Source organism: Phascolarctos cinereus, unplaced genomic scaffold (genome assembly GCF_003287225.1).
Source record: "Phascolarctos cinereus isolate Bilbo 61053 unplaced genomic scaffold, phaCin_HiC Scaffold_5;HRSCAF=322, whole genome shotgun sequence".
Classification (NCBI taxonomy): Eukaryota; Metazoa; Chordata; class Mammalia; order Diprotodontia; family Phascolarctidae; genus Phascolarctos; species Phascolarctos cinereus.
The window spans coordinates 298705873-298722889 of record NW_027555958.1 but is presented as its reverse complement, the minus strand read 5'-3'; the positions used below and the strand labels follow the sequence as shown (position 1 = coordinate 298722889).

General features: G+C 45.8%; 2 long non-coding RNA genes across 2 annotated transcripts; one reads left to right on the top strand and one right to left on the bottom strand.

Annotated features, from left to right (window-relative positions):
• Positions 1-2889: 2889 nt before the first annotated feature.
• Positions 2890-4754, top strand: LOC144457955 (uncharacterized). Its single transcript, XR_013487544.1, has 2 exons — positions 2890-3012; positions 4649-4754. It is a non-coding gene; the product is annotated as an uncharacterized LOC144457955 (long non-coding RNA).
• A 6377-nt stretch (positions 4755-11131) lies between these two features.
• Positions 11132-15513, bottom strand: LOC144457745 (uncharacterized). Its single transcript, XR_013487205.1, has 2 exons — positions 14801-15513; positions 11132-13122 (listed from the first exon to the last, which is right to left on the bottom strand). It is a non-coding gene; the product is annotated as an uncharacterized LOC144457745 (long non-coding RNA).
• Between the last annotated feature and the right edge of the window lie 1504 nt (positions 15514-17017).

Here is a 17017-nt window from a genome sequence, read left to right as displayed (position 1 = left end):
TCAAAATATCCCATGTAGTTATTATATGCCAACTTAAGGGTTTTAGTCCTTAGAAGACAGAGCCTATATTTTACGCAGTTTTTTAATAGCTCATTGGTTTAAAGCACTATGCTAATGAATCTGTAGGCGGGGAGGGGGATCTCATACTGAGTCCCCAAAAGGGATTGTTATCTTGACCACGGATGGCACCACTACCCTCACTAATCGTGGGGGACTAAAGGAGAATATGTGGTTTTCTCAGTAGCATAAGCCATCACCACAATCTAAAGCATATTTTTTTTTATCAAGCTGATTGAATTCAGGCCTGCTTCATACATGGAAAACTGGGTCAACAAAGACGACACAGACCTTTCGGTAGGGGACCATTGGATGGCCAGCTCCCAGAAACTGTGCCCTAACCTGCCATTCTTGAGGAACCCAAGCCTGAACTGGATTTCAGGTTATGCATGTGTCTGAGGTTCTATTGACCCAGCCAAGGTCATCCAGGTTTCCTCTCAGTCACCCAGGCTTAAAATCTCTGAATCATCCTTGACTCTTCTCTTGCCCATCACCTCTAGCCAGCTTCTTCCCTCCCCTTTGCTACCACTCAGGCCCTTGTTACCTCATACCTGAAGTATTAGTTTACTTGCTTCCAGAAAGTTTTCCATATGATCCAACCTGTACACTACTTCCAGATGAATCTTCCCAAAATATCACTGTATACACACTGCCCCTCTTCAGTCAACAACCTTCAATGGCTCCCCATTGCCTATAAGATAAAATCTAAGCTCTTTAGCCTGACATTCAAGGCCCTCCATACTCTAGTCATTATCTTCCATACCCTTGTCTCTGATTGTCCTTCCACGTAAAACCTCTACTCCAATAAAATGTATATCCTTGTTATTCCTGCCTCAGATTCTTTATTCATGCCATCAGCTTGCCTGGGACATCCTCAGTCCTATATTTCCACTTTCCTTAGTCTGACCTGTCCATCAAGATCTGAATTGTTCCCCTCTTCCATGAACTTTTCCCCAACCTAGCCCTAGACCTCAGTTAATTAATCCCTCCTCTGAAATTCTGTAGCATTTATTGTCAGCATCACCTAATTTCCTGGAAATCAAGTGACTCAAAGAGCAATAGAGAGACACATGGTGGGCCTAGGAAGACAGCAATCTCTCATTAACAAAGACTTATGTGCAGTAACTGACATAAAAGAGGAAAGAAGGAAATCGGTATTTATTAAGCACTTACTATGTGCCAGGCATTTTGCTAAATGCTTTACAAATATTATTTCGTTTGATTCCCATGACAACCCTGGGACCCTGAGAGGTATGTTCTATTAATATCCCCATTTTTCAGTTGAAGAAACTGACACAGAGTGACTTGCCCAGGGTCACACAGCTAAGAAGTATCTGAGGTCAAATTTGAACTCAGGTCTTCCTGATGACCAGTCTAATAATCTATCCACTATGCCACCTAGCTGCCTCTGAATAGTATGTGATATTATATATTCTATCACAGATGGCTCTACTAGTTGGTTTGGTTTAATCTTTTTTTTACTTAAAAGGAGATTTTCTTTTTTATTAAATAAGTATTTATTATTTTGTAATAATAATTATTATTTTATTCATGGGGGCATGAAAGGACAGTGTGCATATCAGGAAATGACTGGAATATTTAAAAAAAACCCAAAAGCATCAATATAAAACTTTTTTTTTTAAAAAAAGGAGTGGCACAAAAGATACTCACCATGATAACATATGATCAGGAAAAGAGCAGGGGTAGTCATTTAACAATCATAAGAGATAACAGTGGTACCCATGGAATGTTGAAATATCTAAGGAACCCTCTAAGGCCTCCACTGGGGAGATACACTATGGAAAGCTTTTTGTTGAATTGTTTCAGATACTCCATGACCCCCATTTTGGGGATTTTCTTAGCAGAGATACTAGAGTAGTTAGCCATTTCCTTCTCCAGCTCATTTTACAGATGAAGAAACTGAGGCAAACAGGGTTAAGTGACTTGCCCAGGTCATACAGCTAATAAGGGTCTGAGGGTAGATTTGAACTCATGAAGATTAGTCTTCCTGATTCCAAGCTTAGTGCTCTATCCAGGGAGCCACCTAGATGCCCTATGGGAAATTTACAGGAAGACATACACAAGAATCTCAGGACAAAAAGGCATGAATGGATTTTGGTGAGGGCATCAATGGTACCAATACATTGAAGTGTTGAAGGATGGTTCTATTTAGTGCCTTGCATTATTGTTTATCATTTGATGTAATGATACTACATGACTTGTCTCTCCAAAGTAGAACAGGTGTTTTGAACCTTCTTGTGTGTCCTAGACCCCTTTGGGCGGTCTGGTGAAACCTATGAACTCCTTCTCAGAAGAATGTCTTTAAATGCAGAAAATAAAATGCACAGGATTACAAAGGAAAAAATATTGAAATATGGTTATCAAAATATTTTTTAAAAAAACAAGTTCACAGACCTCAGATTACTAGAATTACTAGAATGTAAGCCCTTCAAGGGATCATTTCTTATGCTATCCCTAGAATATTGTCCTGTGGATCAGTCAGTCAGTCGACTAGCAATTACTAAGTTCCTAGTGCCAGGCACTATGCTAAAAGCTGTGGCACTCTATCACTATTATTGTTGATGATGACAGTGATAACAACATTAACTTAAGACACTAGATAAACCTCTACATGGAGAGAATTCATCGTGATATGGTCAGATACCTCTCAGGCTGAGATGCTCTTCTGTGGGTCAACTCACTAACTCTTCCCTCCTGGAAGGATTGTCAAAAAAACCCATCCCATTCAGAACCCGTACTTCCTCTATTTTTAAAGACTTCTGGGAAAGGAAATTGGGTAATTTTTTTTTAAATTGCATTGAACTGGATCTTCCTGGATTACGTGTTTTGATATCTAACAGCCTTCCCTCTTAGGAAACTTTTTATCCAACTTCAAATCCCTTCATGGGAGAGAATGAAAGACACTATGCAAGTTTATGCTAGTCCTTGGCTTGGGTAAGTGTGATGGCAATGCCATGGTGTAGTGGGTACATGTCAGGTATTCTGGGGTTGGGGGAAACCTCTTATCTTTACTTTTCTTAATGGAGAGCGTAGAGCAGAGGGTAGAAGATGGTACAATGTAATCTCAGATAAGTCCAGATTTTCCATAACTTGTCCTAAAGAAAGGATTCTGTTCCTTCCTGTTTTACTGTTCCAGTCCCCAAAATGCTACTTTCCACACATCTCCTAGGGATGGGAACTGAGAATTGCTTGGAGGAGAGGACAAAGAGGGGGAATGGGGTTGGGTTTTCTTTCAGTATTTGGGTAAAGACTGAGATTTTAGGGAGATGGCCCTGGCTTCTTTTCCCTCAGACATTTCAGAAAAGAAGGGAGAAAGAAAGAGAAATCATCCTTGCCCCCGAGTCTGAAACCAGGGAGGATGTCCTGGCATGGCAGTCCCCACGAGGGTGATGTCACAGAAAGAGAAGGGGAATGTTGGGGAAGGAACAATAGGGGTAGAGACAAAGAGGGAGCAAAAGAATGAGAAAGTTGAGGAGAGAGGCTAAGAGATATGAGAGAGACAGACAGATGGATAGATAGATGAGGGAGAGAGGATAAGGAGGGGGGAGAGAGGAGAGGAAAAGGAGAGAGAGAAAGAGAGAAGAGAAAAGGGAGAGAGAAAGGAGAAAGAGAGCTAAGAGAGATATGGGAGAAAGAGATACATGGGTAGATAGATGAAAAGGAGAGAGAGAGAAGGAGGAGGACAGAAAGGAGAGAGGGGATAGGGAAAGAGGAAAGGGGAAGAGAAGAAAAAGTGTGGAGAGGGAGGGAGACAGAGAGAGGAGAGAGAGCTAAGAGAAATATGAGAGATAGATGCATAGATAGATGAAAGGGAGAGAGAGGGGAGAGGGAGAGAGGAGAAAAGGAGATAGGAGAGGGAAAGAGAAGAGAAAGGAGAGATGGATAGACAGAAAAAAAGGAGAAAGGAGAGAGAGAGAGAGACAGAGAGAGACAGAGAGTGTGTGAGAGAGAGAGAGAGAGAGAGAAGAATGTAAACTATTTCTTTGAGACCCTCTGGAACCCTGTAAGGACCCAGAGAACACAGAGTTTCTTCTCCCTCCCCCCTCATTCCTGAGGCTAAATATCTCCTGCCCTGTGACCCAGGACAACCCTGATGCAGTCTCTCTGGGGTCTCAAGACATGGCAGAGTGTGTGTGTGTGTGTGTGTGTGTGTGTGTGTGTGTGTGTGTGTGTGTGTGTGTGTGTGCGTGCGTGTACACACTAATCATTCCTTTCCTCCTAAGGTGTCCCATCTTGTGAGGCAGCCCCCGCTTTCCCCCTCTTCAGCCCTCCGGGGGGCCTCCCAGCCAGGCTCACTCCCCAGAGACAAGCCAGCAAGCACCAGCCTCTGTCATTCCCCCAGTTCCTCCCTTCCTTTCCCTTCCCTCCTTCTTCCCTTGGAGGGTCGAAGATGCTGGGGATAAGCATCTCCCTGACGCTCTCCAATCTCTGTCTGAGCTATCAATCACGGGTGACAGTCTGGGGGAAACATGAAAAAAGGGCTTCTGGAGCCATTAACATCCCCTCCTTCTTTGTTGTTGCCTCTCCTCCCATCTCCCGCCCCCCCTTCTCCCTGCCCCCCCCTTTGCAGGAGACAAAACCAGACTGACAAGCTGAAGGCTCAAACATTAATCAAACTGCGCCCCGGAACAACCTTTCCCTCGCATTAATAAATAAATTTGCAGCCCCTCATTGGACAGTTGGCCTAATTTGTTTCTTTTTTTTTAATGGGGGATGCAGCCGCGCCTCCACTCCCCCAGCTCCCAGCAGCCCTCTGCAAAGCAGATGTTAAGCCGCGGAAATGGAGCTCGGCCTGAGTTGCTTTGGCCCAGTAGGCCTCGGTTGCCATGGCGACGGCCGAGACCGCCTGCTGTTGGAGCTCGGCTGTCTTGCTCACTCAGTGATTACCTCCATCTCCGCAGCGTTCACCATACGGCCCAGATTATAATCAAATCCCCTCCCCCCCCTCCCGGCCTTCCCCACCCCCATCCCGGGGGCCTCTCCCTGCTGCATACCCCATCAGAATCTACTCTCCCCGTCCCAGGCCATCCCCAGCTCCCATATCCCTCCCTGGGGTTCATCAAGACCTCTTGGTGCTTGGGGGGAAGGGAGTAGGGCAGGGGGTAAAGAGAGAAAAGTGGGAGAAGCCTGAAGATCTGCCTGAGAGCAAGAGGGTCTGAGGCTTCATTTTCCCTACATGTTGATTGGCCCTGAGGCAGCCAAGGGATGAACCACCTGGAATGGATTTGGACATAGGGGTCCTATCCCCAATTCCCAAATCATGACCTAAGTTTTCTCATACCCTCCTGACCTTGGGGTGGGGGGAGAAAACTGGGAAAGGAGAGTGGCCTCAGTTTCCCTGCAGCTAACTGGACCTGAGACAGCCAAGGGGATAGGTTTGAGGCCACCTGGGGTGATGATGGACTTGGGGGTCCTGCCCAACCAGCTAGCATTGACTTCTCAACAGTATCAGCTTCTTATTCGTCTGAGTGCTAGTCAAATGCGGTGGGGAGGAAGGCCTCAAGATCTATGAGATTGTGGCAGAGAACCACCAAACTCCCTCCCCTCAGCCCAGCCTAGATTGAGGCAGGGTCCTCTTTTCTAATCCTGAGAGATGCCGGGAATGAATTCTATGGCAGAGTGGAGATGGAAAGAAGTAGCAGTGTTCAGCAAATATGTCTTTGCTTTCTTTGTCCTTCTCTCTCTGCAGCCCAGCTAACAGGAAAAAGCAACAACAATTTGCATTTATTTCTAAAGGGCATTAAGGTTACAAAGTGCTTTTCTCACCAAGACCCTTGTAAGTAGATAGTGGAAATATTCTTATTCCTTTTTTTTTCTTTCCTAGCCAAAGGAAACATTTTCTGAAAGATCCAGGGTACCGCCTGGGGTCACACAGTTAGGCAGTCAGAGCCAGGATTCTGAGCCCAGATCTCCTGATTCCAGGTTCTGTACTGGCCAGGAAGCTGACTCATAGGCACTTGCATGGGCACTAATTAGAAAAATGGACCAGGAACTGGGGAGGACAGAGCCTGGCACAAAATAAACACTTAATAAATGCTTGTTGATTGCTTTTAAGTCTACCTCCCGCCCACCCCCAACTCCCCACCATGGGCAGTGTCTGTTAATTCAAGATAGCAGAGCCCCCAGCTGCCTCTCTGATTGAAGTCCTATCCTGTTAACTCTTGGGACCTGTCTCTGCAGGCATCTTTCACAACTGTCCTGAGCTCACGATGGAGAGGGAGGGAACCATAGGTTGGGGAAACTCAGGAGGGACAGAAGGGGTAAGGTGGGGAGCCCACCATACCAAGGAGTGTGCATCCATACACCAGTGTAAATCAGCAGCTCTGAGAGCCCCTCCTAACCAGAGATTTAAGCCAGTAAAGGACCCTGGAGTTTGAGGGTGGGGAGAGAAGCACAGACACAACTTTGCTACAAATGAAAACCCGTTTAAACGTACCGACCCCATCTAAAAGGCCACCCCGTTTGTCTGCCAGGCCCCTGTGGTGGTGAACAAAATGCTATCCCCGGAGCTTTCTTTTTACTCTGTTCTCAAGCCTTCTCTCCACTCCCATACCCCTACCCAGTTGACACCCCTTTAGGCCTATCCCCTTCGACCGACTGAGAAATCTCCGGTTTCCAAGAGGCAGCAGTAGAATTCCAAAAATCCCAGGACCTTTGTGGGCACCTGACTGTCCCTTCCCTCAATGACTCGTCACCCTGAAGACCATTCCATAACCCAGTGACAACTCCTCTCAGGGGGTGGTGGGTGGGGAACCTGGCTTTGTTGGGCCCTTCTCTGTCAATTGTCTAGAGCTCTATCTTTGTCCCTCTGTCAGTCAGGGGTGAAAGGCTGGTAGGGAAGGTCAGGACTGTCGGGTAGAAAGGGAGACAAGGGAGACATGTCCCCTGTCATAGAGTGGTGGGGGGGAGGGGTACAGATGAAGTCAGCCTCTCTGGGCTTTCTTCTCTTTGACATCCCTTCTCACTCATCAACTGCCCCAACCCACCCTCAAAGCAGATTTCACAGGAGCCTCGGCAGTAGCCAGTCCTATGGAGCCCCAGCTTTTGGCCCAAGACAACCCTAGCTCGAGATCCCGCCCACCATTACCATCCCCACTGCCCTCCCCATCCCCCCTCCTGCTGCAATGCCAGGAATGAAGCTGGGCTAAAAAGCAGGATGTGCTTGGGCATGGGGGTAAGGAAGAGAGTGGCAAGGCCAATCCTGGGCCCATTTGGACTGGCACATAAGGGCACGGGTCACACACACACACACACACACACACACACACACACACACACACACCCCTTAGGCTCCAAAAAGAATGAGATGCTACTCAGCATTTCTGAAAAGTCTTCCTTCAATCCCCACCACGACACACACAGACAATTCCCAACTCAACTTTCCTGCTGTTTCTAGGGTCCCCGTTTCCCCTGTACACGAATCTGTCTCCCCCATCAACTCCCTGCAAACCCACACAGCTCCATCCCTCGAGATGCTGCTGTTTTCAGGCCGCCCCAGCTCCTTCTGTACCCTGATCCATCTCCCCGGATTATGCAGTTTCCAGCCTCCCCTTGTTTCCCCGGCACACGAATCTGCCTCCCCAGATTCAATAGTTTTTAGGCTGCCCTCGCTGGCCCCCTGTACACGAATGGTACCATCTCCCCAGATCCTGCTGTTTCCAGATTCCCCCTTGCTTGTCCTGTACACGAATGTCTCCCCTGATTCAGCTGTTTCCAGGCTCCCCACCCTGTTCCCTCAATAGGCAGCTCTATCTCCCCAGATTCAGCTGTTTCGAGGTAACCCCTATTTTCCCTGTACACGGATCTCTCTCCCAGGTTCTGCTGTTTCTAGGCTCCCCCATTTCCTTCGTACACGAATCTCTCTAGCTTCTGCTGCTCCCAGCTGCCTTGGGGACTTAGCTGTTTTTTAGAAAACAGGAAGGAGGGGAAATTTTAAATAAGGAGGGACAATAGTGGGTAGTTTGTTACCAGGGAAAGTTTTTGCATTTTTTGGTCTTGGACAAGTCTCCCACCCCCCAGAATTCAGAAATTCCTCCGCCTCTGACATAAATAAATGACCTTTTTAGGGGAAATAGTTTTGTCCTGGGACTCCTCGCTTCCCTCCCCAATGCTGCTATCTGGAGCAGACTGTCTGCCATGATTCTGGCTGGGCACAGGCAAGCTGCTTCTGGAACCTTAGCAAGCAAGCAAGTTCCAAGCTTTATTGGAGTGGCTCAAATCCTTTCCCCCCTCTTTCCATTAAAGCTTGTTCTCACTGCCTGTCAGTCTGTCTGTGTCTCTCTGTCTCTCTGTCTCCCTCCCCCTGCCTGTCCCTCCTTCCTTCTCTCTCACTCTTTCCTTCTGTCTGCCTCTGTCTGTGTGTTTCTCTGTCTGTATCTGTCTCTCTCTCTGTCTCTGTCTCTCTGCCTGTGTCTGTTTCTCTGTCTGTCTGTCTCTGTCTCTCCTCCTTCTCCCTTCCTCCCTGTCTCTACTCTTTCCCCCCTTCCTGTCCCTCCTTTCCTCCTTCTTTCTCTCTCTCTGTCTCTCTCTCTGTCTCTCTCTCTCTCTGTCTCTCTGTCTCTGTCTCTGTCTCTGTCTCTGTCTCTCTCTCTGTCTCTCTCTCTCTGTCTCTGTCTCTCTCTCTCTGTCTCTCTCTGTCTCTCTCTCTCTCTGTCTCTGTCTCTGTCTCTCTCTCTCTCTGTCTCTGTCTCTGTCTCTCTCTGTCTCTCTCTGTCTCTCTGACTCTCTCTCTGTCTCTGTCTCTCTCTCTCTCTGTCTCTCTCTCTCTCTCTCTCTCTGTCTCTCTCTCTCTCTGTCTCTCTCTCTCTGTCTCTCTCTCTCTCTCTGTCTCTCTGTCTCTCTGTCTCTCTCTGTCTCTCTGTCTCTCTCTGTCTCTCTCTCTCTCTGTCTCTCTCTCTCTCTCTCTCTCTCTCTCTCTCTCTCTCTCTCTCTTTCTCTCTGTCTCTCCTTTCCTCTCCCTCCCCACTGCTCCCTCTTTGTCCCTGTCTCTCTCCTGCAGGGCTATAGCACCATGGCTTTGGTATTTTCCATTCTCTCAGTGTCTTTAGAGGTCCCTACTTAGCCTCTCCTTGCATCTGAACTTCCTCTGATCATTTTTGAATGATGCTTACATACAGCTCCTCCTAGGTGAGTGTAGAGGGGAATCTGAATCCTGAGAATGGGGTGTCTCCCTAGGAGCATTGGAGCATCCTTCAGAAGCCTGGGAAGTGCTACTGGTGGCCTAAGCTATTGGAAACCTTGCATGGTGGCTTGGAGTTTGCCCAGCCTGCTCTGCAGATACCATCCTACCCATTCCCAAGAAAAGAGGCTGCCTAGAGTTCTTTTACAGACTCACAATGTTAGCACCAACCAATTCAACTTTTGTTTTGTATGTGAAAAAATTGGGGCCCAGAGAGTCTCAGTTGGGCAGGGGTCACACAGTTGGCTAGAAAAGCCAGAACTACAACACAAGTCTTCTAACTTTAGACTCAGTGTTCTTGTCTCTACCTTGCTTTGATCCTGGACTTAGATGGCTCAGAGGAGAAAGTGAGGCTGGTGACCTTGCACAGCCTTCCCTCACTTAAATCCAATTCACTTGCAAGGCATGGGATCACCTTCCTGTTGTCCTGGTCCCCTTCAGGAAGGAAGGACAAACAACAATAACAGTTTTGATGCTAACCCTTGAAATGGATGGGGGTGAGTCTTTGCTATCTGCTAGGTTCCTCACCCTTCCCGGTGACCTCTAATGTTTTCACTAATAGTGCATTGCAGTGGTAGTCAAAATAGCCCATTTCAAGTGTTCTGGGAAACAGGAATTTCAATTCAATTCAATTCAATTAGCATTCCATCGGGACCTCAGAGAACACTGGCTTTGGAGGCCTGGATCTTGACCCGGGGTCAAATCTTGCCTTTGCCAATTCTTACCTGTGTAGTACCCTTTCTTAGAGTTGCTTAACCCCCTGGAGGGGAGTTTCCTTATCTGTAGAAAGAATGGATTGGACTACAAGACCTCTAATATCCCTTCCAGCTCTATCATGAATCCCATTAAATGCATCTGCTAAGAGTCAGGAACTGTGCTCAATGCTGGGGACACAAAGACAAAAAAAAAAAAAACCACAAAGGAGCTTACCTTGAGCTCAGGCCAGATAACGGATGGATGGGGAGGGAGACAGAACATGTACACATAAATAAATAAATAGATAGTATAAAAAGTAAATGCAAGTAATCCGGGGAGAAAACCATCAACTGGTGGGGTCAGGAAAGGCATCAAGGAAGACGTGGCAGCTGGGTAGCATAGAGTGCTGTGACTGGAATCAGGAAGACTCATCTTCCTGAGTTTAAATGTGGCCTTAGACACTTAGATGTGTGACCCTGGGCAAGTCACTTAATCTTGTTTCCCTTAGTTCCCTCATCTGTAAAATGGTAAACTACTTCAAATCTGGCCTCAGACATTTTATGAGCTGTTTGACCCTGGGCAAGGCAATTAATGCAGTTTGCCTCAGTTTCTTCATCTGTAAAAATGAATGGAGAAGGAAACAGCAAACCGTTTCAGTATCTTTGCCAAGAAAACCCCAAATGGGGTCACGAAGAGTCGGACATGACTGAACAAAACAAGAGAGATGGCACTTGAGCTGAGCCTGGAGGGAAGCTAGGGTTCCCAAGAGGTACATTCTAGGAATGGGGCAGAGCCTTTGCAGACTGTGAAGCAGTAAATGGAATTTTCTGTCCTGGCACAGTACTCAGGCCCAGTTTGGCTAGAAATTAGAGCCTGTGAGGGGAAATAATATCAAAGAAGTTTGGAAAGGTCTTTATATGCCAAAAAGAGTTATTTGTATTTTATCCTACAGGGCAATAGGGAGGAGTCACTGAAGATTTTTTTCAGCAGAGAAACAACGTGGTCAGAATTATCCTTGAGTAAGATTATTTTGGCAGCCCTGAGGAAGTGGATTGGAGAGGAGAAGCCTGGAAGTAGGGAGACCAGCTAGGAATCTAATGCCATGTGCAGGTGAGGGAGACTGGAAGAAAGGAGCCCAAATAGGCAGCAATTGTAACAGTATAGATAAAGGAGGCTGAATGCAGGGAGAACAAATAGAAGTTTAATGGAATAGAACAGACAAAGGGCACTAGAAGCTGGGAGCCCAAGTAGGAAGCTGTTGCAATAGTGTAGATGAGAGGTGTTGAGGGTCTGACCTGAATGATGACTGTGTAAGTAACAGGAGAGGAAGACTGTTCCCCTCCCCCCCCACCTCCAACGGTTCCTCCTGTAATTCCCTACTTCAAAGAATCTTTTATCTCATCAGAGTGTATACTGCCCGCACTGGTGAAAATCACAAACCACCCATGCCCTCTCATCCTATGTGCCTCTGGTCTGTGTCTTTTTGCACCCAATGGATCAGACATCCTTCCTCTGGTTCTTTGAATATTTTCTGGAGACCAGTACAACCTTTGGGCCGTCCGTCTTTTATCCCAGGCACAGGGTTAGAGTAGCAAGAATGCACTGGAGTCAGGAAGACTTGACTGGGAACTGTGCCTCAGACACTAAACTCCTCTCAGACTCAGTTTCTTTGTCTGTAAAATGAAGATAATAGTAGCACTGCCTCACAGGTTTGGTTGTAAGTCTCTAATGAAATGATAACATACGTAAAGTGCTTCGCTATCCTGAAACTGCTATATAAATGATAGCTGTTATTATTATCATGACAATTGTCTCGGCTCCTTTTCGGTCACGTGTGTATTTGATGATATTATTGTGTCCCTCCTCAAGGGTGAGTTGCTGTTGGTAATATTTTCCAGACTACTTACAGCCACCATAGGTCTTTCCATTGCCCTTAGGGGTCATCTGCAATTTAATTCTTTAGAGGTCATGGTTTCCCATGATTAGAAGCTGTGTAACCTCATTGGGACAACCCTGGCATTTAGAAGATGGGCTTTTATGGAAGCAGGCAGCTTAGGGTCATTGAAAGGACTGAACAGTTTCCTACATTCGATCTAGCCAGATCTTTCCTATTTGATTTGGGGCGCAGCCCAGCCTATTGTCTATCTGTAGTACCTCCATGACGTATTTGTACAGCTCAACTAATTCAATGCCCGACCAACCACATGGCATAATGTGAGCAATATAAGCACATACATTTTCTTTTTCCTCTGTGGATGGCTAGGCAACTCCCTTTTGAGCAAGCACAGAGCCTCGGATGCTTGCAGGAGAACTAAATACCCCTAGGGGAGAGCTGGAAATGAGTCTAATGCAGATGTCCTGAGGGATTGAACCTTAATTTGAGTTATTATTGAGATGCCCCTCCTCCACCAAGAACGGAACCTGTTCTTCCTGAATCCAAAGGGGCCGTTCAGCCATGTATTATTATAGTGGTTTACTTAACTGCGAATGGAAACTGATATAAGTGACTCCTAAATAAATTCCAGTTCATCCTTTTCATTCTATTCCAAATGAGACAACCTCCAGAATGCTTCTGCTATTTAAAAGGGTTTTCTGAAGCATTCTGTGGTGAAGGGAGGGCTAAATCTAGAGCCAGAGGATATGGGGGTGAATCTTCCTGTGTGACCTTGGACAAGTTATTGAACCTCTCTAGGCCCCCATTTCCTCATTTGTCAAGTGCGGGGGGGTGAAAGGGGCAGCTTAGTTTTGTAATGGCTGTTGGAGTAATAGGGCCAATGTTTCTGTCTCAGCTATTTGCTATGGGTGTGACTGTGGGGAAATCATTTAAACTCTCAGGGCCTCAGTTTTCTCATGTGTAAAATGGAGGTGTTGAACCAGAGGAGCTCTTTCAGTTGTAAGTCTACGATCCCATTATTTCATTTAGAGAGTAGTATTCCAGGGCCCAGTGCAGTCAGCACTGTGTCATTCAAAAACAGCTTTTGAGGTATCGTTCTGAAGACAGGGAATCCCTCTTCTCTTTGGTCTGTGCACGGTACATCCTCCATGATGCTGGTAAATGTTGTTTTCGTTGTTGTTGTTGCTGAGCACACATCTCCCTGTTCAATGCTTTGCTTGATGGTGAAACTCCTCTGATCAGTGTTATGTAAACAATGCTGGCTCCATGTTCACATCTGAAAAGGAATGTTGTATGATTTTTTTTTTGAAGGCTTACATGTAGATTTATTTATTTTTAGTTTTCAACATTTACTTCCACAAGATTTTGAATTCCAAATTTTCACCCCATCTTGCCCCTCCCCCACCCCAAGATGGCATGCATTCTGAATAGCCCCTCCCCTAGTTTGCCCTCCCTTCTATCTCTTCCCCCCTTCTCTTATCCCCTTCCCCTCCTATTTTCCTGTAGGGCAGGATAGATTTCTGTACCTCATGAATGTTGCATGATTTTAACAGATATATGAATAATATCTTATTGGAGGAAAGCCTTTAAAGAGTGTATTCTCCATGCCATCTGAGCATAAGGTAGATGGGTATACAGCAGATAGATGGTGGCAAGGGCATGGGGACATCTGCAGCAGGGCAAAGCAAGACATTGACTTAGAAGATAGCTGACCTCTTTTCAGCCGTAGAAAAGGTGAAGCCCAGAAGCAAGCTCAGATCCTACCTGCCTCCCTTCCCAAGAACCAATGATCAACTATTTTAGTCAGCTATTGATCCAATCTCTCCCAACCTGGGAGAGGATGAAACTAGTTTAACCAAGCGTTTTGATTTCCTGGTATCAAACCTTGGATATCTGAAAACAAATGCAAACCAATTGTCCATGGTATATGCCTGTAATCCCTACTGATGGGGAAGGCTGAAGCTGATGGATTGCTTGAGCTCAGGAGTTCTGAGCTGCAGTATGGCTAAAGGTGACCCAGTATCCAGACTAAGTACAGCTTCAATATAGTGAGACCCCAAGAGGGAGGGCTACCAGGCTGCCTAAGGAGGGGCAAATTGGCCCAGGTTAGAAATGAAGTAGGTCAAAGCTTATATGCTGATAAGCAGTGGGATTGGGCCTGTGAGTGGCTGCATTTCTAGTCACAAGAAGGAAGGAAGGAAGGAAGGAAGGAAGGAAGAAGAAGGAAGGAAGGAAGGAAGGAAGGAAGGAAGGAAGGAAGGAAGGAAGGAAGGAAGGAAGGAAGGAAAGAGGGAATGAAGGGAAGGGAAGAAGGAAAGGGGGAATAAGGAAGAGAGGAGGAAGAGAAGGGAGGAAGGAAGGAAAAAAGGAAGGAAGGAAGGAAAGAAGGAAAGAGGGAATGAAGGGAAGGGAAGAAGGAATGGGGGAAGAAGGAAGAGAGGAGGAAGGGAAGGAAGGAAGGAAGGAAAGAAGGAAGGGAGGAAGGAAGGAAAGAAGGAAGGAAGGAAGGAAGCAAAGAGGGAAGGGAGGAAGGAAAGAAGGAGGGAGGGAAGAAAGGAAGAAAAGAGGGAAAAGAAGGAAGAAGAAAAGAGGGAAGGGAAGAAGGAAGAAAGGGAGAGGGAGAAAGAGAAGAAAAATTGCATATGATGGCATTTGGGTATTAATTTTTTTTTTATATCCTTAGAATTAGAACCTCTACAGACTAACTGCAAGGCAAGAGGCAAATTATTATTTTCAGCCAAAAGCTCTACTACATTTTCCCTATGGGAAGATACTTCTGGCTAAGGGGATCGTGTTTATAGCCCGTTAATTTCCATCTTCCTTCACAGGAGCCTGCCTTCCCCTCTCAGAATCATCTTACTTTGTGTTCCTAGCTAGGAACAGTTTCCCTGTCTCTCCCACTTGTCCCCCCTCCAGGTCCTCCAATGCCAACTCTCCCCTTATTTCTATTTTACCTGTGGTCCTAGGTATTTTATAGGTGGTTATGTGTTCACAGGTTCAGAGTTGGAAGGGATATCAGAGCCTCTCGTTCAACCCCTTCATTTTACAGATGAAGAAACCTAGACCCGAAGAGTGAAGTCATACATGTATTGTATGTCCTCCTACTCCAAAGACAGCACTCATTTCACCTCCATATTCGTTTGAGAAACTCTGCCTCTGAGAGCTCCCCTGTGGAGATAATGGAAGGTCAGAGAATCATAGAACATTACATTTGGAATGACCCTTAGAGATCAGAGGTTCTTTACTTAATTTTGTTCAATGAAGCCCTTTGGCAGTCTGGTGAAGCTTATGGACTCCTTAATAATATTTAAAATAACTTTTATAAAGTTTAATGAATAATGTTTAAATAGAATGCATAGGACTACAATGTCCTTTTCAATGTGAGCCTTTACCCCTTGGAAATCAGCAAATGGCATGAATCTAGGGTTTGATTGATTGTCTTCCTAATTGTCTAGAATTAAGTGATAGAGAAAATGTTAATAAAACAGATTAAACTTGAAGTGTGTGGTTTATGTATTGTTTTTGTTGTTGTTTTTTCTTCAGAGCTGGCTGTTAAACATTTGCCGGCATTTGCTCGCTGGACTGGTCAGGGACCTTTTCCCCTCTTGATGTGTGCTTTGCCCCAGACCTAGGCTCCTCACACAAGGAGGGGTCTACTTCTGAGAAGGTCCTTTCTCCTGCCAACCCCTCAGTCCCCTCAATTCCAGCCAGAGACAAGCAGGCTCCTGTCCTATATCGCCATCTCCTGGACAGATTAGCTGTGAGCAAAACCCCTTCTTTCCACTTCTCAGCCGGGAAAGCAGGATACAACTCATGGCGCTATTTCTGGCTACTAAATCTCTGGTACTAATTCAGGCTTTTATCCAAATTGCTTGCGAAGAAGGTCCCAGCAACCTGAGGGGCCCATTCAACATTCTGGACGCATAGATAAGTAACAGTGTCCCAGATGCAGGGAACTCTTCTGGTCGTCTATTAGCCTCCCCTAGTTTTTCTACCACTTCCTCATCCACCTCCCCCTGCCCCCTTGCTTCAAGGCAGCTACTTGGTACAAAGGATTGAGAGCTGGGCCTGGAGTCATTAAGACCTGAGTTCAAATGCAACCTCAGATAATAACTAGCTGTGTGACTCTGGGCAAGTCAGTTAACTGCTATCTGCATGTTTCCTCAACTGTAAGATTGGAATAATAGTACCTATATTTCAGGGTTGTAGAGGATAAAATGAGAGAAGGGGCTTAACCACTGTTCCTTGGCACAAAATAGGTGCTTAATAAATGTTTTTTTCCCCTTTTTTCGTCTTTACCACACCCCACCCCACAAAAAAATTTGTCTGAAGGCTGTGGGAGTGATTAGCTAATATCTGAAGCTTTTTTCAGATATTATCTAAGTGAGGGATGGGAGTGGAGAAAGGGGGATTTGCAGGCTAACTTTAAGGACAGAAACAAGTACCTACTATGTATAAGTCACAAGTGAATAAAGATTGTTATTGTTTTTCAGTCACGTCCATGTCCGACTCTTTGCAATCCCATTTGGGGTTTTATTGGCAAAGATACTTTGTTCACCATTTCCTCCTCCAGCTCATTTTACAGATGAGGAAACTGAGGCAAATGGGGTTAAGTGACTTGTCCAGGGTCACACAGCTAGTAAGTGTCTGAGGCCAGATTTGAACTCAGTAAGAGGAGTCTTCCTGACTCCAGGTCCCATCAGTAAGGATACAAAGACAAAAATAAAACAATCCCTGACCTCTAGGAGTTTATATTCTACTAGCAGAGTGCAATTTAAGTATCCAACTGAAAATAAGTAACTTTTTCTCTTGGAACCTGGGGTCTGTTGGAACTGGGGGCAATGGGGCTAGATGCAGTTGGCAATTTATTTGTAATTTATAGCATTAGAGAGTTGCCTAACACACTGAGAGTTAAGTGACTCGTAGGTGGCCATCTGTATCTATTAAACTTAGGATCTGAACCCACCCAATTCCAAGGCCAATTCTCTATCAACTACACTATTCAGATACTACTATGCAAAGTAATTTCAAGAGGGACAGAGCAAGAAGGACTGGGAAGATTAGGAAAGGATAAGAAGCAGAAGCCTTAGAACAACCATGAACAATGCATTTTCAAAGCAGAAAACACCACCATCACCACCATCACCACCACCACCACCATCAACAGCATC